Source organism: Stigmatopora nigra, unplaced genomic scaffold (genome assembly GCF_051989575.1).
Source record: "Stigmatopora nigra isolate UIUO_SnigA unplaced genomic scaffold, RoL_Snig_1.1 HiC_scaffold_24, whole genome shotgun sequence".
Classification (NCBI taxonomy): Eukaryota; Metazoa; Chordata; class Actinopteri; order Syngnathiformes; family Syngnathidae; genus Stigmatopora; species Stigmatopora nigra.
Genome location: NW_027551603.1, coordinates 2,804,649 through 2,832,315, shown reverse-complemented (window position 1 = coordinate 2,832,315; position 27,667 = coordinate 2,804,649). Strand labels below are relative to the sequence as shown.

General features: G+C 45.8%; 1 non-coding gene and 59 pseudogenes across 1 annotated transcript; all 60 read left to right on the top strand.

The window, feature by feature from the left end:
- Positions 1-39: 39 nt before the first annotated feature.
- On the top strand, positions 40-158 carry LOC144185383 (5S ribosomal RNA; annotated as a pseudogene).
- Positions 159-214: 56 nt separating this feature from the next.
- On the top strand, positions 215-333 carry LOC144189317 (5S ribosomal RNA; annotated as a pseudogene).
- A 56-nt stretch (positions 334-389) lies between these two features.
- LOC144190062 (5S ribosomal RNA) lies at positions 390-508 on the top strand (annotated as a pseudogene).
- A 56-nt stretch (positions 509-564) lies between these two features.
- LOC144183995 (5S ribosomal RNA) lies at positions 565-683 on the top strand (annotated as a pseudogene).
- Positions 684-4,110: 3,427 nt separating this feature from the next.
- LOC144189075 (5S ribosomal RNA) lies at positions 4,111-4,229 on the top strand (annotated as a pseudogene).
- Positions 4,230-4,285: 56 nt separating this feature from the next.
- On the top strand, positions 4,286-4,404 carry LOC144182989 (5S ribosomal RNA; annotated as a pseudogene).
- Positions 4,405-4,460: 56 nt separating this feature from the next.
- LOC144188522 (5S ribosomal RNA) lies at positions 4,461-4,579 on the top strand (annotated as a pseudogene).
- Positions 4,580-4,635: 56 nt separating this feature from the next.
- LOC144183573 (5S ribosomal RNA) lies at positions 4,636-4,754 on the top strand (annotated as a pseudogene).
- A 56-nt stretch (positions 4,755-4,810) lies between these two features.
- Positions 4,811-4,929, top strand: LOC144188636 (5S ribosomal RNA; annotated as a pseudogene).
- A 56-nt stretch (positions 4,930-4,985) lies between these two features.
- LOC144188673 (5S ribosomal RNA) lies at positions 4,986-5,104 on the top strand (annotated as a pseudogene).
- A 56-nt stretch (positions 5,105-5,160) lies between these two features.
- LOC144184100 (5S ribosomal RNA) lies at positions 5,161-5,279 on the top strand (annotated as a pseudogene).
- Positions 5,280-5,335: 56 nt separating this feature from the next.
- LOC144184569 (5S ribosomal RNA) lies at positions 5,336-5,454 on the top strand (annotated as a pseudogene).
- A 56-nt stretch (positions 5,455-5,510) lies between these two features.
- Positions 5,511-5,629, top strand: LOC144191551 (5S ribosomal RNA; annotated as a pseudogene).
- A 56-nt stretch (positions 5,630-5,685) lies between these two features.
- Positions 5,686-5,814, top strand: LOC144186938 (5S ribosomal RNA; annotated as a pseudogene).
- Positions 5,815-5,870: 56 nt separating this feature from the next.
- On the top strand, positions 5,871-5,989 carry LOC144186420 (5S ribosomal RNA; annotated as a pseudogene).
- Positions 5,990-6,045: 56 nt separating this feature from the next.
- LOC144183607 (5S ribosomal RNA) lies at positions 6,046-6,174 on the top strand (annotated as a pseudogene).
- Positions 6,175-6,230: 56 nt separating this feature from the next.
- LOC144188057 (5S ribosomal RNA) lies at positions 6,231-6,349 on the top strand (annotated as a pseudogene).
- Positions 6,350-6,405: 56 nt separating this feature from the next.
- On the top strand, positions 6,406-6,534 carry LOC144183942 (5S ribosomal RNA; annotated as a pseudogene).
- A 56-nt stretch (positions 6,535-6,590) lies between these two features.
- On the top strand, positions 6,591-6,719 carry LOC144183359 (5S ribosomal RNA; annotated as a pseudogene).
- Positions 6,720-6,775: 56 nt separating this feature from the next.
- Positions 6,776-6,894, top strand: LOC144190228 (5S ribosomal RNA; annotated as a pseudogene).
- A 56-nt stretch (positions 6,895-6,950) lies between these two features.
- On the top strand, positions 6,951-7,069 carry LOC144188051 (5S ribosomal RNA; annotated as a pseudogene).
- Positions 7,070-7,125: 56 nt separating this feature from the next.
- Positions 7,126-7,244, top strand: LOC144190664 (5S ribosomal RNA; annotated as a pseudogene).
- A 56-nt stretch (positions 7,245-7,300) lies between these two features.
- LOC144182200 (5S ribosomal RNA) lies at positions 7,301-7,419 on the top strand (annotated as a pseudogene).
- Positions 7,420-7,475: 56 nt separating this feature from the next.
- LOC144188110 (5S ribosomal RNA) lies at positions 7,476-7,594 on the top strand (annotated as a pseudogene).
- A 56-nt stretch (positions 7,595-7,650) lies between these two features.
- Positions 7,651-7,769, top strand: LOC144190174 (5S ribosomal RNA; annotated as a pseudogene).
- Positions 7,770-7,825: 56 nt separating this feature from the next.
- Positions 7,826-7,944, top strand: LOC144191724 (5S ribosomal RNA; annotated as a pseudogene).
- A 56-nt stretch (positions 7,945-8,000) lies between these two features.
- On the top strand, positions 8,001-8,119 carry LOC144183288 (5S ribosomal RNA; annotated as a pseudogene).
- A 56-nt stretch (positions 8,120-8,175) lies between these two features.
- Positions 8,176-8,294, top strand: LOC144187732 (5S ribosomal RNA; annotated as a pseudogene).
- A 55-nt stretch (positions 8,295-8,349) lies between these two features.
- LOC144185168 (5S ribosomal RNA) lies at positions 8,350-8,468 on the top strand (annotated as a pseudogene).
- A 56-nt stretch (positions 8,469-8,524) lies between these two features.
- LOC144189974 (5S ribosomal RNA) lies at positions 8,525-8,643 on the top strand (annotated as a pseudogene).
- Positions 8,644-8,699: 56 nt separating this feature from the next.
- LOC144186153 (5S ribosomal RNA) lies at positions 8,700-8,818 on the top strand (annotated as a pseudogene).
- A 56-nt stretch (positions 8,819-8,874) lies between these two features.
- Positions 8,875-8,993, top strand: LOC144182258 (5S ribosomal RNA; annotated as a pseudogene).
- A 56-nt stretch (positions 8,994-9,049) lies between these two features.
- On the top strand, positions 9,050-9,178 carry LOC144186362 (5S ribosomal RNA; annotated as a pseudogene).
- A 56-nt stretch (positions 9,179-9,234) lies between these two features.
- LOC144191196 (5S ribosomal RNA) lies at positions 9,235-9,353 on the top strand (annotated as a pseudogene).
- An 11,159-nt stretch (positions 9,354-20,512) lies between these two features.
- On the top strand, positions 20,513-20,631 carry LOC144188314 (5S ribosomal RNA; annotated as a pseudogene).
- A 56-nt stretch (positions 20,632-20,687) lies between these two features.
- Positions 20,688-20,806, top strand: LOC144184630 (5S ribosomal RNA). The gene has a single exon (XR_013324788.1). It is a non-coding gene; the product is annotated as a 5S ribosomal RNA (ribosomal RNA).
- A 56-nt stretch (positions 20,807-20,862) lies between these two features.
- Positions 20,863-20,981, top strand: LOC144183155 (5S ribosomal RNA; annotated as a pseudogene).
- A 56-nt stretch (positions 20,982-21,037) lies between these two features.
- LOC144185372 (5S ribosomal RNA) lies at positions 21,038-21,156 on the top strand (annotated as a pseudogene).
- A 56-nt stretch (positions 21,157-21,212) lies between these two features.
- On the top strand, positions 21,213-21,331 carry LOC144190246 (5S ribosomal RNA; annotated as a pseudogene).
- Positions 21,332-21,387: 56 nt separating this feature from the next.
- On the top strand, positions 21,388-21,506 carry LOC144189930 (5S ribosomal RNA; annotated as a pseudogene).
- Positions 21,507-21,562: 56 nt separating this feature from the next.
- On the top strand, positions 21,563-21,681 carry LOC144183565 (5S ribosomal RNA; annotated as a pseudogene).
- Positions 21,682-21,737: 56 nt separating this feature from the next.
- Positions 21,738-21,856, top strand: LOC144190902 (5S ribosomal RNA; annotated as a pseudogene).
- Positions 21,857-21,912: 56 nt separating this feature from the next.
- On the top strand, positions 21,913-22,031 carry LOC144188096 (5S ribosomal RNA; annotated as a pseudogene).
- Positions 22,032-22,087: 56 nt separating this feature from the next.
- On the top strand, positions 22,088-22,206 carry LOC144191710 (5S ribosomal RNA; annotated as a pseudogene).
- Positions 22,207-22,262: 56 nt separating this feature from the next.
- LOC144183333 (5S ribosomal RNA) lies at positions 22,263-22,381 on the top strand (annotated as a pseudogene).
- A 56-nt stretch (positions 22,382-22,437) lies between these two features.
- On the top strand, positions 22,438-22,566 carry LOC144186442 (5S ribosomal RNA; annotated as a pseudogene).
- A 56-nt stretch (positions 22,567-22,622) lies between these two features.
- On the top strand, positions 22,623-22,741 carry LOC144182092 (5S ribosomal RNA; annotated as a pseudogene).
- A 56-nt stretch (positions 22,742-22,797) lies between these two features.
- LOC144190926 (5S ribosomal RNA) lies at positions 22,798-22,916 on the top strand (annotated as a pseudogene).
- Positions 22,917-22,972: 56 nt separating this feature from the next.
- LOC144190901 (5S ribosomal RNA) lies at positions 22,973-23,091 on the top strand (annotated as a pseudogene).
- Positions 23,092-23,147: 56 nt separating this feature from the next.
- Positions 23,148-23,266, top strand: LOC144188095 (5S ribosomal RNA; annotated as a pseudogene).
- A 56-nt stretch (positions 23,267-23,322) lies between these two features.
- On the top strand, positions 23,323-23,441 carry LOC144191709 (5S ribosomal RNA; annotated as a pseudogene).
- A 56-nt stretch (positions 23,442-23,497) lies between these two features.
- LOC144183332 (5S ribosomal RNA) lies at positions 23,498-23,616 on the top strand (annotated as a pseudogene).
- Positions 23,617-23,672: 56 nt separating this feature from the next.
- On the top strand, positions 23,673-23,801 carry LOC144186441 (5S ribosomal RNA; annotated as a pseudogene).
- A 56-nt stretch (positions 23,802-23,857) lies between these two features.
- Positions 23,858-23,976, top strand: LOC144182091 (5S ribosomal RNA; annotated as a pseudogene).
- A 56-nt stretch (positions 23,977-24,032) lies between these two features.
- LOC144190925 (5S ribosomal RNA) lies at positions 24,033-24,151 on the top strand (annotated as a pseudogene).
- A 56-nt stretch (positions 24,152-24,207) lies between these two features.
- Positions 24,208-24,326, top strand: LOC144191713 (5S ribosomal RNA; annotated as a pseudogene).
- A 56-nt stretch (positions 24,327-24,382) lies between these two features.
- Positions 24,383-24,501, top strand: LOC144190588 (5S ribosomal RNA; annotated as a pseudogene).
- Positions 24,502-24,557: 56 nt separating this feature from the next.
- On the top strand, positions 24,558-24,676 carry LOC144188521 (5S ribosomal RNA; annotated as a pseudogene).
- Positions 24,677-24,734: 58 nt separating this feature from the next.
- On the top strand, positions 24,735-24,853 carry LOC144182978 (5S ribosomal RNA; annotated as a pseudogene).
- A 56-nt stretch (positions 24,854-24,909) lies between these two features.
- LOC144185162 (5S ribosomal RNA) lies at positions 24,910-25,028 on the top strand (annotated as a pseudogene).
- Positions 25,029-27,667: the final 2,639 nt, after the last annotated feature.

The window sequence follows — 27,667 nt, the reverse complement described above, 5'->3', positions numbered from 1 at the left end:
TTCGACATTTCATGGGTGTCCATCTGCTAGTGCAGTACCGTTCACGGCCATACCACCCTGAAAAGGCCCGATCTCGTCCGATCTCGGAAGCCAAGCATGGTTCGGCCTGGTTAGTACCTGATTGGGAGACCGCTTGGGAATACCAGGTGCTGTGAGCATCATACCCCGCATCTTTTTCGACATTTCATGGGTGTCCATCTGCAAGAGCAGTACCGCTCACGGCCATACCACCCTGAAAAGGCCCGATCTCCTCCGATCTCGGAAGCCAAGCATGGTTCGGCCTGTTTAGTACCTGATTGGGAGACCGCTTGGGAATACCAGGTGCTGTGAGCAGCATACCCCGCATCTTTTTCGACATTTCACGGGTGTCCATCTGCAAAAGCAGTACCGCTCACGGCCATACCACCCTGAAAAGGCCCGATCTCGTCCGATCTCGGAAGCCAAGCATGGTTTGGCCTGGTTAGTACCTGATTGGGAGACCGCTTGGGAATACCAGGTACAGTGAGCATCATACCCCGCATCTTTTTCGACATTTCATGGGTGTCCATCTGCAGGAGCAGTACCGCTCACGGCCATACCACCCTGAAAAGGCCCGATCTCGTTCGATCTCGGAAGCCAAGCATGGTACGGCCTGGTTAGTACCTGATTGGGAGACCGCTTGGGAATACCAGGTGCTGTGAGCATCATACCCCGCATCTTTTTCGACATTTCATGGGTGATCTATCTGAAATCCAGATCAAATTCTGGATTTCAGATAGATCAGTTGTCATCATGCACCTTTTACTAAGACTGGACCTATAGTAGGACTTAGATGGAGAGCTATCTTAAAAAGAACATGTCCTCATTACTTGGGGGAGAAACAAAGGATCCAAAATCACTCAGAGCTGTCAGGAGTGGTTGGATTGCCTTTCCTGGCATGACGTCACGATAACTATCAGCTGTCACTAATTACGTGATTAGATTATTTTTGGTATTTAAGCATTATGATTTTCTGTGACCGCGGTTGGATCGACTGGTTAAGTTCTGGTTTCGTTTCCTGTTAATCCTCGTAGTAATTGCTGTTTCCATTGACGCCACGCCGCATGTTCAGTTCGTTTGTAATGAGTGGTCAAGCCAAGTTGTTTAAGTTATGTTACCCCGTTTATTAAATCAACCAACAAGAGCTACAGATCTGCCTCACCTTTCCAATTACTTCGGCGACTCTGCATCTGGGTTCAACTTACCCTACGATCGCGTCGCACTACGCGGCGAAATCGTAACAGCACGATCCAACCATTATGGACCCAGCGGAGCGCCACCCACGCTCGCGCCGACGCACTCGGCGACGCAAACCATCCACCTCGAAGACACCGGACTGCTTGGAATGTATAAGAAACCCCTCAGAATCGTTTAGGAATTTTGTAATGGACACACCGTGGTGCGGGGCTCTCAGGCACATCATTTCTAGAGATGAGCCACAGCTGGTAGAAGAGTTAGAGCCGCAGCGTACTCGTACGCCCCACCACTGCTATGCACGTCGCCCTGGGAAGCCTTTACCGTTTCATCATGATGCCCAGGTGCGTACAACCACCAGAGAGCGCCCAAGTTATCTTATGCCTATGCCCAGAGGAATTGATACACCATGGAGGGAGCCTGAAGATTCTGGTGAGGAGGACACCCGTTGAGGAAGTTCCCCACGGCCAGCAGCGTGGCCAGGATCTTCTTGAAGGTCCGGTTGCCGGCCAGCTGCTCCATGCCCAACTTCAGGTCAAACAGGGGCTCGGCGATCTCCTGCTCGAGTGCCTCATAGTTGAGTTTGAAAGACCACAGCTGCAGGCGGGGGGTCAAGGCGCTGACGGAAGCCAGGCCCGAGAGGAATTCCTCGGCCGTCCCCAGGGGAACGTCGGGATTGGCCGAGCGAGCCTCGCGGATCTTCTGCTTCTCCTCCTCTGTGGGCGTCATGCTCAGGATCTTCTCCACACCCTCCTTGTTGATGGCAAAGTCGTCAAAGTTGAGGATGGCGCTCTTGATGACGTGAACGGCGGGCAGGACCGTCATCCCGATGTTGATGGCGGTGCTCCGCTTGGAGTCCAGAACCAGGATCTCGGACTTTTTGCTCTCTGGCGCTTTCTTGGCCCATGGCATCTCTTTGGCCCTGGACTCAAAGAGGTGCTCCAGCTTCCCCATGTCCACTTGGACCTTGTCCAGTGACGCCAAAAATAATCTAATCACGTAATTAGTGACAGCTGATAGTTATCGTGACGTCATGCCAGGAAAGGCAATCCAACCTCTCCTGACAAGAGCATCAAATAAAGACAATTTGTCGGTCTTTCGGGAACAGATTTTCTTGAAAAATAACCCTTTCGCTATGATTTCTAGAATTTTACTGACATAATGCAAGTGCATTCGCAGCTAGCCCTCAGAGATAAAATGAGTTGGATTTCCATCTCCAACAATACCAGCCGATATGTTATTTGAGGTTCTTGATCTGAATGAATTAAATGACCTCCGGTATGCAGTACAACTGTAGAGCAATTACTTTAAATTATGTTCATTCTTTTGTCCCCCGCCTGGTGCCCGTAGATAGCTGGGATAGGCCTTAGCACCCCCCGTGACCCTTGTGAGGATAAGCGGTTGAGAGAATGAATGAATGAAAGAATACTAAACAATGTCTTTCACATGACGATCATTTATACTAAACAATTACTATTAGTTTAAGCATGTGAAACTATGATAAAATATGATTTGGATTTTACAGCATGTTTTCGTAACCTGTTTTATGTTTATTTATATAAACAATAGACACCTTGTAAAGCATTGCTGTTGCTTCACATGTATTTCTTAGGGGCCTAACATTCAACCACATCTAAGCAGCAGTACTTGTAGACTTGCATTCTGTGAAGCGCAAAGTGTCCTTCTGTTCTAAAGAGACAGAACAGCAAGAAAAGGACTCTGTGCAACCTTCTTTACTCTGTAACAGCGGGATGATGCTTTTTGTGTAGAAAGGATGGAGTACAAAGTGTAAGCGAATGAGTGGAAAGTACTGCAGACAATGTATGACTGTTTTTTTCTATTTTTTTTCCGTGCAGTTGAGGAGTGTAGTTTGCAAGATCCAGCATGCCAGTACTATTGAATGCTGGGTATTTTGCTGAGCCTTCTTTAAAAATTACTTCTCTTATCATGTAAAAGTAGTGATATCTGAACAGACAGAAGAATAGTCAGTCATTTTCTTCTTAAAAAAATAAAAATAAAATACTTGTGGTTGCTAGAGTTATACAGTAAAAAAGGGGTGTGTGCATGTGGTGGTGGAGCAATATAATTTTAGTTTCAGTGAAATGAAAAATCTACAATAGTGTTCCAATAAATTGGTGGTTATTGAAGTGCTATACCAATTGAATGTAATTTCTGGTAAAATTCTGTAGCTCCAGTGTTTAACCATAAATCCTATGTGATTTTTTGTTTTACAGTATAAAATGTGAAAACACTTACAAATCCCATTTAAATTCAGTGAATTCATTTAGTTGTGCTGCCACTACAACATTGCACCCAATCAGTTAGTCTTTAATTGAATCTGATTACCAGTCGATTTGAATTGAATGACTTGACCCCGCTGAGATATTTTCTCTAAAAGAATAATGGAGTTGCTTATTTGACTATTTAGTATTGTTATTTTGTTATCTTTTTGCATTTGGTGCTTTTTTTAAACATCTACTACTTTACATTATAATTGCTTGATCTGAGGTAGTTGGGTTGTAAAGGTTTAAATCAAAATTCAAAGTACGGTAATACACATATATACACACGATGCAACAGATGTGCAGTCCATTTGCAGCGTCCAGAAGTAAAACAACATGTGAAAATTGAGTGTATAGAGTGCAAAAAGTCTTACTGCAATCAAGCTGACTTTACTCCTTTGTTATTATTGCTGACTCAAAGACAAATACCAATTTGGCCTGAAATGCACAAAAGTAAAACATAGCTGTATATATTCCTGCCTTTTCCCCCCTCTTTTATAACCTGAATATTCCAACTGACTTTGAATAATGTCAAATCCCAATTGATTTGGGTAGCAGGTGTAGAAGGTCGAATTAATACTTTAGCTCATGGGTGTCCATCTGCAAGAGCAGTACCGCTCACGGCCATACCACCCTGAAAAGGCCTGATCTCGTCCGATCTCGGAAGCCAAGCATGGTTCGGCCTGTTTAGTACCTGATTGGGAGACCTCTTGGGAATACCAGGTGCTGTGAGCATCATACCCCGCATTTTTTTCGACATTTCATGGGTGTCCATCTGCATGAGCAGTACTACTCACGGCCATACCACCCTGAAAAGGCCCAATCTCGTCCGATCTTGGAAGCCAAGCATGGTTCGGCCTGTTTACTACTTGATTGGGAGACCGCTTGGGAATACCAGGTGCTGTGAGCATCATACCCCGCATCTTTTTCGACATTTCATGGGTGTCCATCTGCAAGAGCAGTACAGCTCACGGCCATACCACCCTGAAAAGGCCCGATCTCGCCCGATCTCGGAAGCCAAGCATGGTTCGGCCTGGTTAGTACCTGATTGGGAGACCGCTTGGGAATACCAGGTGCTGTGAGCATCATACCCCGCATCTTTATCGACATTTCATGGGTGTCCATCTGCAAAAGCAGTACCGCTCACGGCCATACCACCCCGAAAAGGCCCGATCTCGTCTGATCTCGGCAGCCAAGCATAGTTCGGCCTGTTTAGTACCTGATTGGGAGACCGCTTGGGAATACCAGGTGCTGTGAGCATCATACCCCGCATCTTTTTCGACATTTCATGGGTGTCCATCTGCAAGAGCAGTACCGCTCACGGCCATACCACCCTGAAAAGGCCCGATCTTGTCCGATCTCGGAAGCCAAGCATGGTTCGGCCTGGTTAGTACCTGATTGGGAGACCGCTTGGGAATACCAGGTGCTGTGAGCATCATACCCCGCATCTTTTTCGACATTTCATGGGTGTCCATCTGCTAGTACAGTACCGCTCACGGCCATACCACCCTGAAAAGGCCCGATCTCGTCCGATCTCGGAAGCCAAGCATGGTTCGGCCTGGTTAGTACCTGATTGGGTGACCGCTTGGGAATACCAGGTGCTGTGAGCATCATACCCCGCATCTTTCTCGACATTTCATGGGTGTCCATCTGCAGGAGCAGTATCGCTCACGGCCATACCACCCTGAAAAGGCCCGATCTCGTCCGATCTTGGAAGCCAAGCATGGTTCGTCCTGTTTAGTACCTGATTGGTAGACCGCTTGGGAATACCAGGTGCTGTGAGCATTATACCCCGCATCTTTTTCGACTTTTCATTGGTGTCCATCTGCAATAGCAGTACCGCTCACGGCCATACCACCCTGAAAAGGCCCGATCTCGTCCGATCTCGGCAGCCAAGCATTGTTCGGCCTGGTTAGTGCCTGATTGGTAGACCGCTTGGGAATACCAGGTGCTGTGAGCATCATACCCCGCATCTTTTTCGACTTTTCATTGGTGTCCATCTGCAATAGCAGTACCGCTCACGGCCATACCACCCTTATAAGGCCCGATCTCGTCCGATCTCGGCAGCCAAGCATGGTTCGGCCTGGTTAGTACCTGATTGGGAGACCGCTTCGGAATACCAGGTGCTGTGAGCATCATACCCCGCATCTTTTTCGACATTTCATGGGTGTCCATCTGCAAGAGCAGTACCGCTCACGGCCATACCACCCTGAAAAGGCCCGATCTCGTTCGATCTCGTCCGGTCTCGGAAGCCAAGCATGGTTCGGCCTGGTTAGTATCTGATTGGGAGACCGCTTGGGAATACCAGGTGCTGTGAGAACCATGCCCCGCATCTTTTTCGACATTTCATGGGTGTCCATCTGCAAGAGCAGTACTGCTCAAGGCCATATCACCCTGTAAAGGCCCGATCTCGTCCGATCTCGGAAGTCAAGCATAGTTCGGCCTGTTTAGTACGTGATTGGGAGACCGCTTGGGAATACCAGGTGCTGTGAGCATCATACCCCGCATCTTTTTCGACATTTCATGGGTGTCCATCTGCAAGAGCAGTACCGCTCACGGCCATATCACCCTGATAAGGCCCGATCTCGCCCGATCTCGTCCGATCTCGGCAGCCAAGCATGGTTCGGCCTGGTTAGTACCTGAATGGGAGACCGCTTGGGAATACCAGGTGCTGTGAGCATCATACCCCGCATCTTTTTCGACATTTCATGGGTGTCCATCTGCAAGACCAGTACCGCTCACGGCCATACCACCCTGAAAAGGCCCGATCTCGTCCGATCTCGGAAGCCAAGCAGGGTTCGGCCTGGTTAGTACCTGATTGGGAGACCGCTTGGGAATGCCAGGTCCTGTGAGCATTATACCCCGCATCTTTTTCGACATTTCATGGGTGTCCATCTGCAAGAGCAGTACCGCTCACGGCCATACCACCCTGATAAGGCCCGATCTCGTCCGATCTCGTCCGATCTCGGCAGCCAAGCATGGTTCGGCCTGGTTAGTACCTGATTGGGAGACCGCTTGGGAATACCAGGTGCTGTGAGCATCATACCCCGCATCTTTTTCGACATTTCATGGGTGTCCATCTGCAAGAGCAGTACCGCTCACGGCCATACCACCCTGATAAGGCCCGATCTCGCCTGATCTCGTCCGATCTCGGCAGTCAAGCATGGTTCGGCCTGGTTAGTACCTGATTGGGAGACCGCTTGGGAATACCAGGTGCTGTGAGCATCATACCCCGCATCTTTTTCGACATTTCATGGGTGTCCATCTGCTAGTGCAGTACCGCTCATGGCCATACAACCCTGATAAGGCCCGATCTCGTCCGATCTCGGCAGCCAAGCATGGTTCGGCCTGTTTAGTACCTGATTGGGAGACCGCTTGGGAATACCAGGTGCTGTGAGCATCATACCCCGCATCTTTTACGACATTTCATGGGTGTCCATCTGCAAGAGCGATACCGCTCACGGCCATACCACCCTGAAAAGGCTCGATCTCGTCCGATCTCGGAAGCCAAGCATGGTTCGGCCTGGTTAGTACCTGATTGGGAGACCGCTTGGGAATCCCAGGTGCTGTGAGCATCATACCCCGCATCTTTTTCGACATTTCATGGGTGTCCATCTGCTAGTGCAGTACCGCCCACGGCCATACCACCCTGAAAAGGCCCGATCTCGTCCGATTTCGGAAGCCAAGCATGGTTCGGCCTGGTTAGTACCTGATTGGGAGACCGCTTGGGAATACCAGGTGCTGTGAGCATGATACCCCGCATCTTTTTCGACATTTCATGGGTGTCCATCTGCTAGTGCATTACCGCACACGGCCATACCATCCTGAAAAGGCCCGATCTCGTCCGATATCGGAAGCCAAGCATGGTTCGGCCTGGTTAGTACCTGATTGGGAGACCGCTTGGGAATACCTGGTGCTGTGAGCATCATACCCCGCATCTTTTTCGACATTTCATGGGTGTCCATCTGCTAGTGCAGTACCGCTCACGGCCATACCACCCTGAAAAGGCCCGATCTCGTCCGATCTCGGAAGCCAAGCATGGTTCGGCCTGGTTAGTACCTGATTGGGAGACCGCTTGGGAATACCAGGTGCTGTAAGCATCATACCCAGCATCTTTTTCGACATTTCATGGGTGTCCATCTGCAAGAGCAGTACCGCTCACGGCCATACCACCCTGAAAAGGCCCGATCTCATCCGATCTCGGAAGCCACGCATGGTTCGGCCTGTTTAGTACCTGATTGGGAGACCGCTTGGGAATACCAGGTGCTGTGAGCATCATACCCCGCATCTTTTTCGAGATTTCATGGGTGTCCATCTGCTAGTGCAGTACCGCTCACGGCCATACCACCCTGAAAAGGCCCGATCTCGTCCGATCTCGGAAGCCAAGCATGGTTCGGCCTGGTTAGTACCTGATTGGGAGACCGCTTGGGAATACCAGGTGCTGTGAGCATCATACCCCGCATCTTTTTCGATATTTCATGGGTGTCCATCTGCTAGTGCAGTACCGCTCACGGCCATACCACCCTGAAAAGGCCCGATCTTGTCCGATCTCGGAAGCCACGCATGGTTCGGCCTGTTTAGTACCTGATTGGGAGACCGCTTGGGAATACCAGGTGCTGTGAGCATCATACCCCGCATCTTTTTCGAGATTTCATGGGTGTCCATCTGCTGGTGCAGTACCGCTCACGGCCATACCACCCTGAAAAGGCCCGATCTCGTCCGATCTCGGAAGCCAAGCATGGTTCGGCCTGTTTAGTACCTGATTGGGAGACCGCTTGGGAATACCAGGTGCTGTGAGCATCATACCCCGCATCTTTTCGACATTTCATGGGTGTCCATCTGCAAGTGCAGTATCGCTCACGGCCATACCACCCTGAAAAGGCCCGATCTCGTCCGATCTTCGAGGCCAAGCATGGTTCGGCCTGTTTAGTACCTGATTGGGAGACCGCTTGGGAATACCAGGTGCTGTGAGCATCATACCCCGCATCTTTTTCGACATTTCATGGGTGTCCATCTGCAGGAGCGGTACCGCTCACGGCCATACCACCCTGAAAAGGCCCGATCTCGTCCGATCTTGGAAGCCAAGCATGGTTCGGCCTGTTTAGTACCTGATTGGGAGACCGCTTGGGAATACCAGGTGCTGTGAGCATCATACCCCGCATCTTTTTCGACATTTCATGGGTGTCCATCTGCTAGTGCAGTACCGCTTACGGCCATACCACCCTGAAAAGGCCCTATCTCGTCCGATCTCTGCAGCCAAGCATGGTTCGGCCTGTTTAGTACCTGATTGGGAGACCGCTTGGGAATACCAGGTGCTGTGAGCATCATACCCCGCATCTTTTTCGACATTTCATGGGTGTCCATCTGCAAGAGCAGTACCGCTTACGGCCGTACCACCCTGAAAAGGCCCGATCTCGTCCGATCTCGGAAGTCAAGCATTGTTCGGCCTGGTTAGTACCTGGTTGGGAGACCGCTTGGGAATACCAGGTGCTGAGAGCATCATACCCCGCATCTTTTGCGACATTTCATGGGTGTCCATCTGCTAGTGCAGTACCGCTCACGGCCATACCACCCTGATAAGGCCCGATCTCGCCCGATCTCGTCCGATCTCGGCAGCCAAGCATGGGTCGGCCTGGTTAGTACCTGATTGGGAGACCGCTTGGGAATACCAGGTGCGGTGAGCATCATACCCCGCATCTTTTTCGACATTTCATGGGTGTCCATCTGCAAGAGCAGTACTGCTTACGGCCATACCACCCTGAAAAGGCCCGATCTCGTCCTATCTCGGAAGCCAAGCATGGTTTGGCCTGGTTAGTACCTGATTGGGAGACCGCTTGGGAATACCAGGTGCTGTGAGCATCATACCCCGCATCTTTTTCGACATTTCATGGGTGATCTATCTGAAATCCAGATCAAATTCTGGATTTCAGATAGATCAGTTGTCATCATGCACCTTTTACCAAGACTGGACCTATAGTAGGACTTAGATGGAGAGCTATCTTAAAAAGAACATGTCCTCATTACTTGGGGGAGAAACAAAGGATCCAAAATCACTCAGAGCTGTCAGGAGTGGTTGGATTGCCTTTCCTGGCATGACGTCACGATAACTATCAGCTGTCACTAATTACGTGATTAGATTATTTTTGGTATTTAAGCATTATGATTTTCTGTGGGCGCGGTTGGATCGACTGGTTAAGTTCTGGTTTTGTTTCCTGTTAATCCTCGTAGTAATTGCTGTTTCCATTGACGCCACGCCGCATGTTCAGTTCGTTTGTAATGAGTGGTCAAGCCAAGTTGTTTAAGTTATGTTACCCCGTTTATTAAATCAACCAACAAGAGCTACAGATCTGCCTCACCTTTCCAATTACTTCGGCGACTCTGCATCTGGGTTCAACTTACCCTACGATCGCGTCGCACTACGCGGCGAAATCGTAACAGCACGATCCAACCATTATGGACCCAGCGGAGCGCCACCCACGCTCGCGCCGACGCACTCGGCGACGCAAACCATCCACCTCGAAGACACCGGACTGCTTGGAATGTATAAGAAACCCCTCAGAATCGTTTAGGAATTTTGTAATGGACACACCGTGGTGCGGGGCTCTCAGGCACATCATTTCTAGAGATGAGCCACAGCTGGTAGAAGAGTTAGAGCCGCAGCGTACTCGTACGCCCCACCACTGCTATGCACGTCGCCCTGGGAAGCCTTTACCGTTTCATCATGATGCCCAGGTGCGTACAACCACCAGAGAGCGCCCAAGTTATCTTATGCCTATGCCCAGAGGAATTGATTCACCATGGAGGGAGCCTGAAGATTCTGGTGAGGAGGACACCCGTTGAGGAAGTTCCCCACGGCCAGCAGCGTGGCCAGGATCTTCTTGAAGGTCCGGTTGCCGGCCAGCTGCTCCATGCCCAACTTCAGGTCAAACAGGGGCTCGGCGATCTCCTGCTCGAGTGCCTCATAGTTGAGTTTGAAAGACCACAGCTGCAGGCGGGGGGTCAAGGCGCTGACGGAAGCCAGGCCCGAGAGGAATTCCTCGGCCGTCCCCAGGGGAACGTCGGGATTGGCCGAGCGAGCCTCGCGGATCTTCTGCTTCTCCTCCTCTGTGGGCGTCATGCTCAGGATCTTCTCCACACCCTCCTTGTTGATGGCAAAGTCGTCAAAGTTGAGGATGGCGCTCTTGATGACGTGAACGGCGGGCAGGACCGTCATCCCGATGTTGATGGCGGTGCTCCGCTTGGAGTCCAGAACCAGGATCTCGGACTTTTTGCTCTCTGGCGCTTTCTTGGCCCATGGCGTCTCTTTGGCCCTGGACTCAAAGAGGTGCTCCAGCTTCCCCATGTCCACTTGGACCTTGTCCAGTGACGCCAAAAATAATCTAATCACGTAATTAGTGACAGCTGATAGTTATCGTGTCGTCATGCCAGGAAAGGCAATCCAACCTCTCCTGACAAGAGCATCAAATAAAGACAATTTGTCGGTCTTTCGGGAACAGATTTTCTTGAAAAATAACCCTTTCGCTATGATTTCTAGAATTTTACTGACATAATGCAAGTGCATTCGCAGCTAGCCCTCAGAGATAAAATGAGTTGGATTTCCATCTCCAACAATACCAGCCGATATGTTATTTGAGGTTCTTGATCTGAATGAATTAAATGACCTCCGGTATGCAGTACAACTGTAGAGCAATTACTTTAAATTATGTTCATTCTTTTGTCCCCCGCCTGGTGCCCGTAGATAGCTGGGATAGGCCTTAGCACCCCCCGTGACCCTTGTGAGGATAAGCGGTTGAGAGAATGAATGAATGAAAGAATACTAAACAATGTCTTTCACATGACGATCATTTATACTAAACAATTACTATTAGTTTAAGCATGTGAAACTATGATAAAATATGATTTGGATTTTACAGCATGTTTTCGTAACCTGTTTTATGTTTATTTATATAAACAATAGACACCTTGTAAAGCATTGCTGTTGCTTCACATGTATTTCTTAGGGGCCTAACATTCAACCACATCTAAGCAGCAGTACTTGTAGACTTGCATTCTGTGAAGCGCAAAGTGTCCTTCTGTTCTAAAGAGACAGAACAGCAAGAAAAGGACTCTGTGCAACCTTCTTTACTCTGTAACAGCGGGATGATGCTTTTTGTGTAGAAAGGATGGAGTACAAAGTGTAAGCGAATGAGTGGAAAGTACTGCAGACAATGTATGACTGTTTTTTTCTATTTTTTTTCCGTGCAGTTGAGGAGTGTAGTTTGCAAGATCCAGCATGCCAGTACTATTGAATGCTGGGTATTTTGCTGAGCCTTCTCTAAAAATTACTTCTCTTATCATGTAAAAGTAGTGATATCTGAACAGACAGAAGAATAGTCAGTCATTTTCTTCTTAAAAAAATAAAAATAAAATACTTGTGGTTGCTAGAGTTATTGTTGGGTTTATTCTGTTTTACTATTATAATAGTTATATTAATTCATTTCTTTATTAAATCAATCTCTTTCTTTTCTTTGTATTAATTCATTACTTTGTTAAATCATTCTCTTTCTGTTTTTCAAAAGTCTTGAGGTCACACCAAGTCATCTTTAACCTAGACAGCCTGTTCCAGGATGGTTATACAAACAATCCACCCAATCTGGGTCCTTGAGATTTGGTGGGCCCTTGGTGACGAGGACAGGGCTATTCGGACAATAACAAGAATATTGTTATCGTTATGTAACCGTACACTTCGGGTTTTTCTGTATGTAACGATTATATGATTATGATTATATTATATGATTCTTAGGTCAAGGAGGTTGTATAATTACTCTAATCTAAATGTTGTTAGGTCTAGTCCCTGTTTTTGTTATTAGATTGTTATTGTAGTCCCAGATGTTGTTTTTACTCATACGTGATGGAATGATCAACAACTCTGTAACTTGTGACCATAAGAATGGGACGAAAACGTCTATTCGAGGAGACGTTCGGAAGTTGTAAGGTGACACTTGCTGACTCTCCCCTTCGGAGGCTTTTACCCATTGTTGTATCCATTTCTATTTAATTAAATGTCAATAATTGAATAAGATGTCTTCCTGCAGTTATTGATAATTACGGACGAAGGTAATTATTAATGAACCTGACATTTTGGTCCTTCGAGCCATGGAGGTCAATATACCGGAGCGAGAACCCAGGCGCTGCTGTTCGACATCTGGTAAGTGACCGTGCGCACGGCGTCTTCAAAACCCTTGGTGGGCCGGAGTTTTTCGACGGGGGCGCCTGGATTCTCGGCGGTTGAAGACTTTTCCTGCTGGAGGGAGACATCTGATGGATCTCGGGTAAGTCCACATTAATGTCTGCATGTTGTGAAGGTGTTTACAAATGCGTTAAAGGGACATTGTATGTGAGGCCCATTGGTTGGGCTGGTTTCGCGTCCTGGGTGACGGCGATAAAACCCTGTGTTTATACTAGTCAATGGCAGGTACGGTGGGGCACTTTGCTGGAAAGTGTCCTGTGTCTCAGGGGTAGGCACGAATATATTGTACTAGAGGTACAATATTGGGGCCGGGGAGTGTCCTGTGTCTAAAGGGTAGGCACGAATATACGTTGTATGTTGTTTGTGTGGTTTCTGCAGTAAAATTAAGATAAGCCTAGGAAATACAGTCGAAGGAGTGATAATAATAAAAATAGATATAATAAAGTTAACTCTGTGAGGCACACGAACTCACTACAAAAAAGTAAAATATGGGAAACACGTGTTGTAAGGCGGGTTTGGATGACGATCCAAAAAATACGTCTAACTTGTAAGGATTGGAAAAAATTGGAAAGACAAAGCGCTTTAAAAATATTACACAGCTATATTTATGGATAAATAAATATGGGTTTGCTGGCCAGCTTAAAATGCATAAAATGCAGGATAATATATGCACTAATGCATAGAGGTAATATACATATATAAATAATATGTGAGTGGATAAAAGTGTAACAGCTTGTTCCACAGACACTAATGGAGGTAATATACATATATAAATAATATGTGAGTGGATAAAAGTGTAACAGCTTGTTCCACAGACACTAATGGCGAAATAAGGCCGGGGAGAAGTTAAAAAATACTATTTTGGGAAAATAGTGGGGGCTCCCTCGGATAACGGGGATATATTTAAGACCGTGGCGGCGGGAAAGTGCTGTTTGGTAAGGAAAAAATAGCGGGGCCTCCTCGGCTGACGGGGAAAATATTTACCGAGATAGGTGACGGGCGCGGAGGAAGTTTAACAAAAATAAAGGGAGCTAGAAAATTAATGGGGACACTGGTATTTAATTTGGTTAATCCGGGTATGACGTTTTGTGATTACAATAAATTGGGTTTTTTGTGATGCTTGGGCTTGTATAACAACAATTAGAATGGTTATTTCCAAGTGCTGGTGGTGCTTTGTTAATATAACCTATATGTACTGTCAATTTACAACAATGTGATGGCTTATTGCAGCTTGGTTTTTGATCCCGTCCGCTAACGGGAAGATGGTGTTTAAAAAGACAAAAGAATATATACAAAATGATCATTTAAATGTTTAGCAGGGAATGTCACCTGTGTTTTTATTATGCTCTAGACTTGCCAAAAAATGTGTCGACTGCGGGGGAAGCGTTTCTGGTGCAGCGGCTGCTGATTAGATGGGAGTGAAACATGTGGGCCGCGGGGCAGACGATTTAACTGTGTTGGGCTTTCGGGAGCGTTCGGTCCGTGTAAACGACAAAAATTTTGTGATCCCTTCCGTGAAGAAAATTATAATAATAATAATTGGCCTTGGGGGTGCTGAAGCAAACTTGAGGGCAGAAAATGGGTTTTTGCCATATTGTTGTGCTTGCAGCATACATATTCTGGATATATGGGGTCTTGGAAAAATATTGTTATGTAGTTGAATATCGGAAGAGGGGTTAATTTGACGTTTTAATGGTTGTCTTCTCTAAAAAGCGTTGTATTTGGGCACAGGGAAAAAGCTGGTTTGTAAACATAAGATAACAATGCTGTTTTCGCAGCAAGAGTGGAGGTCATAGTTAACGGCTAATTGCGTTTTCTGTTTGGACTTTTCAGAATAAGAACAATACATGGGCTGCAAGAAATGCAAGGTTATGCGAATGCTTTCGCATTGATATTTTGGGTTTTAAAATGAAATGTATTAAGAGGATAGAAAAAATCTGTTCAGTAAAAGGTTGATTTGGTAAAAAGCTTTGGATTTGGGAAATAGACCAAAATAGTCATTTTTGAGCAATTGTGGATTTCAAAGGGCTCTTAGTTAAAGGAAACTAGCTTTTGGAGGATAAAATAATATTAATACTATTTCAGAATTTTTTGATTATTCAAAATACTTTAATCCAGGAGGTTGGCTGTTTAAAAGAAAAAAAGGCCAGGATGAAAAAATTTACAATATTATGGTATATTGGTGACGATAAGGTTTTTAAAACATTAAAGTTTGTAATTAGGAATTGTCTAACAAAAGGTTGATTTCTCTCATTTAATTGTTGTAGATTTTTGTTTTGGTAACAGGCTATGGGAAATGACTCGTGTCTTAAGTAAACAACATATGAGGTGATTTACAAAGTATAGTAGGTATTGAATTATTTGGCTGTTAACGACATCAGATGGGAAATTTACAATGCAATAGTGGCATGATAAAATTCATGGCATTCATCCAAATAATTAGGTGAATTGTAAATAAAATAATTGGTTTAGGATGAGCATATTTTCCCTAAGAATGGAGTAACATGGAATGTTTTTCAAAGTGCACTTGAAAGAACATTGTCTGTTGTCCTGGCAGGAGGAAATATGCTTTGTCACAGGTCATATTGATGACTTTAAGGATATTACGGATTGGATAAGCATTGGTCAATTGATACAACCAAATAACGTTGCTTTTACGGCTTTAAGGGCATGCAAATTGGTTAGAACTTTAGCAACGATGGGGTTAATACGCCTGAATGTTACAGTGATAACGAGTGACAATAACAAGCTTAGATAAGGGAGGGAAAGGAGAAATTCTCCAAATTCCAGAATCTGGCTTAGAAACAGGTTATGTTAGTCGTTTTGGGTTTTTGACAGGATGTGGTAGTACATAAATTCTGGGAAATTTTGGGAAATTGGGGACCCCATATCTAAAACAAGTTTGAGACAAATGTGTAAATAGGCTCTATTTGGCGCTGGATGCACGAATTCTAGTGGGGCCTTTCATGTTTTGAAACAAGTGACGCTTTAGGTAGATGGGTTGTCTATGAACAAAATGGGATGGGCGAAATTCGCTTACAAATTAGGCGTGTTATCTTGGTTCATAGAATTTGGAGTCAAGGCGACGTAATAAAGGCCATAGGCGTCATGTTGTATAAAATAGGCGTGGATGAATTAGTTTTACAAATGGGGGAGATTATCTTATCACCTGAAACAAGTAGAAACAAAATTGGATGGCCGCATTAAAAGGTGATTGGCATGCTATTAGAGGGAATTGGGATTTTCCAAAAAACCTGATAGGGAGCCATTAGGTCATGGCGGCTGTGAAAATAAAAACCTTAGATGTGAAACTATTCCCACCTCAATTCGGGGAACAAACAGCTAAACTGATAGCATTAAAAAGGATATAACTTTGTGTGAAACTTGAAGGTAATTTTTTACAAACGGTTAAAATGCTAGAGTGGGGGTGTGTATATTAAAGGATCTACTAATGAATGCGGGGTGGATCCAGACCTTCCGGAATGTGGGGTATTCATGGCGTCCTCGAGAATTTGTGGATTTTCTCCGGGTACTCCAGTTTACTCCCACAAAATGAAATTATGGATGCTAGACTGGTTGAACACACTAAATTCTTCTGTTTATGAGTGTGAGCGTGAATGATAGTTTGTCTTTTTGTGTTTTTTGATTGGCAGACCACCGAGACATAATCTATCAATAAAAGATCAATAAAGAAAATAATTTGGGCTTGAGTCAAGGGAAGACCTATGTCTCGACAAGGGGGAGGTGGCCTTGCTACAACGGCACTACAAGGCTTAGGGTTTAAATCTATATGCATACCCACATATCCATTTCAAAAAATACATATAGATTTTATTTTATTTTTATTAGATCATATGGATATCATTCCACGATATGGAATTCCAGAAACTATTTATAGTGATAATGGCTCCCATTTTGTTAATATAATAGTTGTCTACCATCCACAATTGGCGGACCTTATATGAAGTCCTGTTTGGTAGACCTTACAAATTGTTATTATTCACTACACAATGACAATTGGATGATGAGGCGAATCTATCAGAGAAAAAAAAAACAAAAACGCACACACCAAATTTAGACTATCAGAGGGAGATTTTGCTTCTCAACAGGAAACGGACGAAGCGACGGTGATTCTTGAAGACTGGATGCTGATAAGCAGCATAAAAGAAGAAACATCGGAGCAACGCAAAGTGGGAGGGTCCTTGTTACTGAAAGGGGACACGGATGCACCTTTCCCACAGTAAGAAGGTTGTCTAAATTGAAACGTTTCAAGAGGAAAACTCCCTAAACAAAGACAAAAAGTCATGTTGAAAACAATTATTGCTTTTGGGGCAATGAGATTAATGATGATTGTGATTCTATTCCTTTCCACAGTAGGGTTGTTTTCTCCAGTTGGAGAAAAAGGCGGAGGCGTTTCAATTGAGGATACACCTTCTTACGGGAGGGTAAACCGAGAAACATACACATTTACATTTAATTAACATTACCTACTAAATCAAATTTCCACATTGAAAATATATATTTGGACTCGGCGACGTCCCGGTTGCCATACAAAAAGAGATGGTGGGAAATATGTGTGGTACATTAACAGCAAAAAATTAAAGATTGGGAAAAGCCTTGTTGCAGAAATTGGTCAAGATTGGAAAGCTTGGACTGACATATTAACCTGTGAAATTTATTTCTGAAACAGGGATTTCCCAAACGGGGGATAATTGGGCGCTGTTAATGGAGTGTAAAGAAGGCAAGCACTATGTGGAGCTACTTTGGTAAAAGGGTGGTCTCAATTGAAACATTGAGGGGACGGGTAAGATAAACTTTCTGACTTAATAAGATACGGGAAACACCAATATTAATTGAAAAGATTATTGCTCAGCAAGCAATACCATAAAACTATAGGGAACTTTTTTATATTGGGTTTGACGTCTCCATATGGTTTCAATTGAGACTAAACCATCTTACAAAGGATTAGGATAACCTACCAGACAAGGGAAAATACGATGGGGTCTAACAACTCCCTCAATCACCATTCATTTGGGGAAAAGTGTTTTTACAAATGAAAAAACGTGTCCTACTTGGCAAGAAAAAATATTGAAGCAGTGTTTATCCTGTTACGCGGTAAATAGGAAGTCAATTTTTCCACTGTTTAATCATTTTACCTGCTTAAACCTTACAGGGCATGGTCTGAAGCTGGGGGCGATAAATGAGACGTGGTGTACCGGCGTTCTAAAACAAACTACACCCCTGATACCACGTTCTGGCCTATGGTGGCGGGGTGGTAGATAAATTATACGACTCCTGCCGAAACGCGGCAGGACTAGGTACTTTGGTCTCACTGCTCTTACCGGTGTCTGTTTTTCCATCCACAGTGGAGGAGATACAATTGGCGGCTCATAATTCGGAGGTGAAGGGTCGACCCTCCCGACATCGTCGAGAGGCATGGAGGGAAGGAGATCCAACATACATTGATGCGATTGGCATCCCCCGGGGCGTACCAGATGAGTATAAGCTGGCTAATCAGATCGCAGCAGGTTGGGAGTCTATCTTCCTTCTAATCACCCCAAACAAAAATGTGGATAGAATAAATTACTTACATTACAATGTTCAAAACTTGGAAATTATACTGAACAGGGATTTGTGGCCATGAAGGAACAACTGGCAGCTACCAGTCTGATGGCGTTCCAGAATCGCATAGCGGTGGATATGATCCTTGAAACAGGGGGCGTGTGTGCAATGTTTGGAAAACAATGTTGCACCTTCATACCGAACAACGCGTCACCCAGTGGATCTCTCACCAGGGCCATTACTGGCCTGCAAACACTGAACCGCAATATGCAAGAGCACTCTGGAGTAGATACGTCCGCATTGTCAGATTGGTGGGATAAGACCTTTGGAAAATCTAAAGATTTGGACTATAGGCACAATTACCGCTATCCCAACATTGTGTGGGTGATGTAGTATCCCCTGTTTGCGCTACTTGCTAAGCCGACTTATAACTACTGAAATTGCCCCTACAAATTCTAAAGTACATGAGTTGTATCTTATGGGACGGTTTGGGGAAAGCAGTGAGGTCCAGGAGTACGGTAAATCCGAGGACCAATTGGACGAATATAATTATGTTTTTTCTCTTTCAGACCAGCCATGGGAGTAAGGAGTAGGCGGATAAAATCGCAGTCACCGACATTTCCATTTAGTGATTACTAAGAAATGACTAATAACATACATATTATAAAAACGGGGGAATGTTGGGTTTATTCTGTTTTACTATTATAATAGTTATATTAATTCATTTCTTTATTAAATCAATCTCTTTCTTTTCTTTGTATTAATTCATTACTTTGTTAAATCATTCTCTTTCTGTTTTTCAAAAGTCTTGAGGTCACACCAAGTCATCTTTAACCTAGACAGCCTGTTCCAGGATGGTTATACAAACAATCCACCCAATCTGGGTCCTTGAGATTTGGTGGGCCCTTGGTGACGAGGACAGGGCTATTCGGACAATAACAAGAATATTGTTATCGTTATGTAACCGTACACTTCGGGTTTTTCTGTATGTAACGATTATATGATTATGATTATATTATATGATTCTTAGGTCAAGGAGGTTGTATAATTACTCTAATCTAAATGTTGTTAGGTCTAGTCCCTGTTTTTGTTATTAGATTGTTATTGTAGTCCCAGATGTTGTTTTTACTCATACGTGATGGAATGATCAACAACTCTGTAACTTGTGACCATAAGAATGGGACGAAAACGTCTATTCGAGGAGACGTTCGGAAGTTGTAAGGTGACACTTGCTGACTCTCCCCTTCGGAGGCTTTTACCCATTGTTGTATCCATTTCTATTTAATTAAATGTCAATAATTGAATAAGATGTCTTCCTGCAGTTATTGATAATTACGGACGAAGGTAATTATTAATGAACCTGACAGTTATACAGTAAAAAAGGGGTGTGTGCATGTGGTGGTGGAGCAATATAATTTTAGTTTCAGTGAAATGAAAAATCTACAATAGTGTTCCAATAAATTGGTGGTTATTGAAGTGCTATACCAATTGAATGTAATTTCTGGTAAAATTCTGTAGCTCCAGTGTTTAACCATAAATCCTATGTGATTTTTTGTTTTACAGTATAAAATGTGAAAACACTTATAAATCCCATTTAAATTCAGTGAATTCATTTAGTTGTGCTGCCACTACAACATTGCACCCAATCAGTTAGTCTTTAATTGAATCTGATTACCAGTCGATTTGAATTGAATGACTTGACCCCGCTGAGATATTTTCTCTAAAAGAATAATGGAGTTGCTTATTTGACTATTTAGTATTGTTATTTTGTTATCTTTTTGCATTTGGTGCTTTTTTTAAACATCCACTACTTTACATTATAATTGCTTGATCTGAGGTAGTTGGGTTGTAAAGGTTTAAATCAAAATTCAAAGTACGGTAATACACATATATACACACGATGCAACAGATGTGCAGTCCATTTGCAGCGTCCAGAAGTAAAACAACATGTGAAAATTGAGTGTATAGAGTGCAAAAAGTCTTACTGCAATCAAGCTGACTTTACTCCTTTGTTATTATTGCTGACTCAAAGACAAATACCAATTTGGCCTGAAATGCACAAAAGTAAAACATAGCTGTATATATTCCTGCCTTTTCCCCCCTCTTTTATAACCTGAATATTCCAACTGACTTTGAATAATGTCAAATCCCAATTGATTTGGGTAGCAGGTGTAGAAGGTCGAATTAATACTTTAGCTCATGGGTGTCCATCTGCAAGAGCAGTACCGCTCACGGCCATACCACCCTGAAAAGGCCTGATCTCGTCCGATCTCGGAAGCCAAGCATGGTTCGGCCTGGTTAGTACCTAATTGGGAGACCGCTTGGGAATACCAGGTGCTGTGAGCATCATACCCCGCATCTTTTTCGACATTTCATGGGTGTCCATCTGCCAGTGCAGTACTGCTCACGGCCATACCACCCTGAAAAGGCCCGATCTCGTCCGAACTTGGAAGCCAAGCATGGTTGGGCCTGGTTAGTACCTGGTTGGGAGACCGCTTGGGAATACCAGGTGCTGTGAGCATCATACCCCGCATCTTTTTCGACATTTCATGGGTGTCCATCTGCAAAAGCAGTCCCGCTCACGGCCATACCACCCTGAAAAGGCCCGATCTCGCCCGATCTCGGAAGCCAAGCATGGTTAGGCTTGTTTAGTACCAGATTGGGAAACCGCTTGGGAATACCAGGTGCTGTGAGAACCATGCCCCGCATCTTTTTCGACATTTCATGGGTGTCCATCTGCTAGTGCAGTACTGTTCACGGCCATACCACCCTGAAAAGGCCCGATCTCGTCCGATCTCGGAAGCCAAGCATGGTTCGGCCTGGTTAGTACCTGATTGGGAGACCGCTTGGGAATACCAGGTGCTGTGAGCATCATACCCCGCATCTTTTTCGACATTTCATGGGTGTCCATCTGCAAGAGCAGTACCGCTCACGGCCATACCACCCTGAAAAGGCCCGATCTCCTCCGATCTCGGAAGCCAAGCATGGATCGGCCTGTTTAGTACCTGATTGGGAGACCGCTTGGGAATACCAGGTGCTGTGAGCAGCATACCCCGCATCTTTTTCGACATTTCATGGGTGTCCATCTGCAAAAGCAGTACCGCTCACGGCCATACCACCCTGAAAAGGCCCGATCTCGTCCGATCTCGGCAGCCAAGCATGGTTCGGCCTGGTTAGTACCTGATTGGGAGACCGCTTGGGAATACCAGGTGCAGTGAGCATCATACCCCGCATCTTTTTCGACATTTCATGGGTGTCCATCTGCTAGTGCAGCACCGCTCACGGCCATACCACCCTGAAAAGGCCCGATCTTGTCCGATCTCGGAAGCCAAGCATAGTTCGGCCTGGTTTGTACCTGATTGGGAGACCGCTTGGGAATACCAGGTGCTGTGGGCATTATACCCCGCATCTTTTTCGACATTTCATGGGTGTCCATCTGCTAGTGCAGTACCGCTCACGGCCATACCACCCTGAAAAGGCCCGATCTCGTCCGATCTCGGCAGCCAAGCATGGTTCGGCCTGTTTAGTACCTGATTGGGAGACCGCTTCGGAATACCAGGTGCTGTGAGCATCATACCCCGCATCTTTTTCGACATTTCATGGGTGTCCATCTGCTAGTGCAGTACCGCTCACGGCCATACCACCCTGAAAAGGCCCGATCTCGTCCGATCTCGGAAGCCAAGCATGGTTCGGCCTGATTAGTACCTGATTGGGAGACCGCTTGGGAATACCAGGCGCTGTGAGCATCATACCCCGCATCTTTTTCGACATTTCATGGGTGTCCATCTGCAGGAGCAGTACTGCTCACGGCCATACCACCCTGAAAAAGCCCGATTTAGTCCGATCTCGGAAGCCAAGCATGGTTCGGCCTGGTTAGTACCTGATTGGGAGACCGCTTGGGAATACCAGGTGCTGTGAGTATCATACCCCGCATCTTTTTCGACATTTCATGGGTGTCCATCTGCTAGTGCAGCACCGCTCACGGCCATACCACCCTGAAAAGGCCCGATCTCGTCCGATCTCGGAAGACAAGCATGATTCGGCCTGGTTAGTACCTGATTGGGAGACCGCTTGGGAATACCGCGTGCTGTGAGCATCATACCCCGCATCTTTTTTGACATTTCATGGGTGTCCATCTGCTAGTGCAGTACCGCTCACAGCCATACCACCCTGAAAAGGCCCGATCTCGTCCGATCTCGTCCGATCTCGGCAGCCAAGCATGGTTCGGCCTGGATAGTACCTGATTGGGAGACCGCTTGGGAATACCACGTGCTGTGAGCATCATACCCCGCATCTTTTTCGACATTTCATGGGTGTCCATCTGCAAAAGCAGTACCGCTCACGGCCATACCACCCTGAAAAGGCCCGATCTCGCCCGATCTCGGAAGCCAAGCATGTTTCGGCCTGGTTAGTACCTGATTGGGAGACCGTTTGGGAATACCAGGTGCTGTGAGCATCATACCCCGCATCTTTTTCGACATTTCATGGGTGTCCATCTGCTAGTGCAGTACCGCTCACGGCCATACCACCCTGAAAAGGCCCGATCTCGTCCGATCCCGGAAGCCAAGCATGGTTCGGCTTGGTTAGTACCTGATTGGGAGACCGCTTGGGAATACCAGGTGCTGTGAGCATCATACCCCGCATCTTTTTCGACATTTCATGGGTGTCCATCTGCTAATGCAGTACCGCTCACGGCCATACCACCCTGAAAAGGCCCGATCTCGTCCGATCTCGGCAGCCAAGCATGGTTCGGCCTGTTTAGTACCTGATTGGGAGACCGCTTCGGAATACCAGGTGCTGTGAGCATCATACCCCGCATCTTTTTCGACATTTCATGGGTGTCCATCTGCTAGTGCAGTACCGCTCACGGCCATACCACCCTGAAAAGGCCCGATCTCGTCCGATCTCGGAAGCCAAGCATGGTTCGGCCTGATTAGTACCTGATTGGGAGACCGCTTGGGAATACCAGGCGCTGTGAGCATCATACCCCGCATCTTTTTCGACATTTCATGGGTGTCCATCTGCAGGAGCAGTACTGCTCACGGCCATACCACCCTGAAAAAGCCCGATTTAGTCCGATCTCGGAAGCCAAGCATGGTTCGGCCTGGTTAGTACCTGATTGGGAGACCGCTTGGGAATACCAGGTGCTGTGAGTATCATACCCCGCATCTTTTTCGACATTTCATGGGTGTCCATCTGCTAGTGCAGCACCGCTCACGGCCATACCACCCTGAAAAGGCCCGATCTCGTCCGATCTCGGAAGACAAGCATGATTCGGCCTGGTTAGTACCTGATTGGGAGACCGCTTGGGAATACCGCGTGCTGTGAGCATCATACCCCGCATCTTTTTTGACATTTCATGGGTGTCCATCTGCTAGTGCAGTACCGCTCACAGCCATACCACCCTGAAAAGGCCCGATCTCGTCCGATCTCGTCCGATCTCGGCAGCCAAGCATGGTTCGGCCTGGATAGTACCTGATTGGGAGACCGCTTGGGAATACCACGTGCTGTGAGCATCATACCCCGCATCTTTTTCGACATTTCATGGGTGTCCATCTGCAAAAGCAGTACCGCTCACGGCCATACCACCCTGAAAAGGCCCGATCTCGCCCGATCTCGGAAGCCAAGCATGTTTCGGCCTGGTTAGTACCTGATTGGGAGACCGTTTGGGAATACCAGGTGCTGTGAGCATCATACCCCGCATCTTTTTCGACATTTCATGGGTGTCCATCTGCTAGTGCAGTACCGCTCACGGCCATACCACCCTGAAAAGGCCCGATCTCGTCCGATCCCGGAAGCCAAGCATGGTTCGGCTTGGTTAGTACCTGATTGGGAGACCGCTTGGGAATACCAGGTGCTGTGAGCATCATACCCCGCATCTTTTTCGACATTTCATGGGTGTCCATCTGCTAATGCAGTACCGCTCACGGCCATACCACCCTGAAAAGGCCCGATCTCGTCCGATCTCGGAAGCCAAGCATGGTTCGGCCTGGTTAGTACCTGATTGGGAGACCGCTTGGGAATACCAGGTGCTGTGAGCATCATACCCCGCATCTTTTTCGACATTTCATGGGTGTCCATCTGCAAGAACAGTACCGCTCACGGCCATACCACCCTGAAAAGGCCCGATCTCGCCCGATCTCGGAAGCCAAGCATGGTTCGGCCTGGTTAGTACCTGATTGGGAGATCGCTTGGGAATACCAGGTGCTGTGAGCATCATACCCCGCATCTTTTTCGACATTTCATGGGTGTCCATCTGCTAGTGCAGTACCGCTCACGGCCATACCACCCTGAAAAGGCCCGATCTCGCCCGATCTCGGAAGCCAAGCATGGTTCGGCCTGGTTAGTACCTGATTGGGAGACCGCTTGGGAATACCAGGTGCTGTGAGCATCATAACCCGCATCTTTTTCGACATTTCATGGGTGTCCATCTGCAAGAGCAGTACCGCTCACATGGCCATACCACCCTGAAAAGGCCCGATCTCGTCCGATCTCGGAAGCCAAGCATGGTTCGGCCTGGTTAGTACCTGATTGGGAGACCGCTTGGGAATACCAAGTGCTGTGAGCTTCATACCCCGCATCTTTTTCGACATTTCATGGGTGTCCATCTGCAAAAGCAGTACCGCTCACGGCCATACCACCCTGAAAAGGCCCGATCTCGTCCGAGTTCGGAAGCCAAGCATGGTTCGGCCTGGTTAGTACCTGATTGGGAGACCGCTTGGGAATACCAAATGCTGTGAGCATCATACCCCGCATCTTCTTCGACATTTCATGGGTGTCTGTTGGGTTTGTTCTGTTTTACTATTATAATAGTTATATTAATTCATTTCTTTATTAAATCATTCTCTTTCTTTTCTCTGTATTAATTCATTACTTTGTTAAATCATTCTCTTTCTGTTTTTCAAAAGTGTTGAGGTCACACCAAGTCATCTTTAACCTGGACAGCCTGTTCCAGGATGGTTATACAGATAATCCACCCAATCTGGGTCCTTGAGATTTGGTGGGCCCTTGGTGACGAGGACAGGGCTATTCGGACAATAACAAGAATATTGTTATCGTTATGTAACCGTACACTTCGGGTTTTTCTGTATGTAACGACTATATGATTATGATTATATTATATGATTCTTAGGTCAAGGAGGTTGTATAATTACTCTAATCTACATGTTGTTAGGTCTAGTCCCTGTTTTTGTTATGAGTAAAATACTTTGATTGTTATTGTAGTCCCAGATGTTGTTTTTACTCATACGTGATGGAATGATCAACAACTCTGTAACTTGTGACCATAAGAATGGGACGAAAACGTCTATTCGGGAAGACGTTCGGAAGTTGTAAGGTGACACTTGCTGTAACGCTCCCCTCCGGAGGCTTTTATCTGTTGTATCCATTTCTATTTAATTAAATGTCAATAATTGAATAAGATGTCTTCCTGCAGTTATTGATAATTATGGACGAAGGTAATTATTAATGAACCTGACATTTTGGTCCTTCTGAGCCATGGAGGTCAATATACCGGAGCGAGAACCCAGGCGCTGCTGTTCGACATCTGGTAAGTGACCGTGCGCACGGCGTCTTCAAAACCCTTGGTGGGCCGGAGTTTTTCGACGGGGGCGCCTGGATTCTCGGCGGTTGAAGACTTTTCCTGCTGGAGGGAGACATCTGATGGATCTCGGGTAAGTCCACATTAATGTCTGCATGTTGTGAAGGTGTTTCCAAATGCGTTAAAGGGACATTGTATGTGAGGTCCATTGTTGGGCTGGTTTCGCGTCCTGGGTGACGGCGATAAAACCCTGTGTTTATACTAGTCAATGGCAGGTACGGTGGGGCACTTTGCTGGAAAGTGTCCTGTGTCTCAGGGGTAGGCACGAATATATTGTACTAGAGATACAATATTGGGGCCGGGGAGTGTCCTGTGTCTAAAGGGTAGGCACGAATATACGTTGTATGGTGTTTGTGTGGTTTCTGCAGTAAAATTAGGAAAGGCCTAGGAGATACAGTCGATACAGTCGAATAGATAATAATAATATTAATAATAATAATAAATAATAGAGTTAACTGTGTGAGGCACACGAACTCACTACAAAAAATAAAAGTAAAATATGGGAAACACGTGTTGTAAGGCGGGTTTGGATGACGATCCAAAAAATACGTCTAACTTGTAAGGATTGGAAAAAATTGGAAAGACAAAGCGCTTTAAAAATATTACACAGCTATATTTATGGATAAATAAATATGGGTTTGCTGGCCAGCTTAAAATGCATAGAATGCAGGATAATATATGCACTAATGCATAGAGGTAATATACATATATAAATAATATGTGAGTGGATGAAAGTGTAACAGCTTGTTCCACAGACACTAATGGCAAAATAAGGCCGGGGAGAAGTTAAAAATACTATTTTGGGAAAATAGTGGGGGCTCCCTCGGATAACGGGGATATATTTAAGACCGTGGCTGCGGGAAAGTACTGTTTGGTAAGGAAAAAATAGCGGGGCCTCCTCGGCTGACGGGGAAAATATTTACCGAGATAGGTGACGGGCGCGGAGGAAGTTTAACAAAAATAAAGGGAGCTAGAAAATTAATGGGGACACTGGTATTTGATTTGGTTAATCCGGGTATGACGTTTTGTGATTACAATAAATTGGGTTTTTTTTGTGATGCTTGGGCTTGTATAACAACAATTAGAATGGTTATTTCCAAGTGCGGGTGGTGCTTTGTTAATATAACCTATATGTACTGTCAATTTACAGCAATGTGATGGCTTATTGCAGCTTGGTTTTTGATCCCGTCCGCTAACGGGAAGATGGTGTTTAAAAAGACAAAAGAATATATACAAAATGATCATTTAAATTTTAGCAGGGAATGTCACCTGTGTTTTTATTATGCTCTAGACTTGCCAAAAAATGTGTCAACTGCGGGGGAAGCGTTTCTGGTGCAGCGGCTGCTGATTAGATGGGAGTGAAACATGTGGGCCGCGGGGCAGACGATTTAACTGTGTTGGGCTTTCGGGAGCGTTCGGACCGTGTAAACAACTAAAATTTTGTGATCCCTTCCGTGAAGACATTATAATAATAATAATTGGCCTTGGGGGTGCTGAAGCAAACTTGAGGGCAGAAAATGGGTTTTTGCCATATTGTTGTGCTTGCAGCATACATATTCTGGATATATGGGGTCTTGGAAAAATATTGTGATGTAGTTGAATATCGGAAGAGGGGTTAATTTGACGTTTTAATGGTTGTCTTCTCTAAAAAGCGTTGTATTTGGGCACAGGGAAAAAGCTGGTTTGTAAACATAAGATAACAATGCTGTTTTCGCAGCAAGAGTGGAGGTCATAGTTAACGGCTAATTGCGTTTTCTGTTTGGACTTTTCAGAATAAGAACA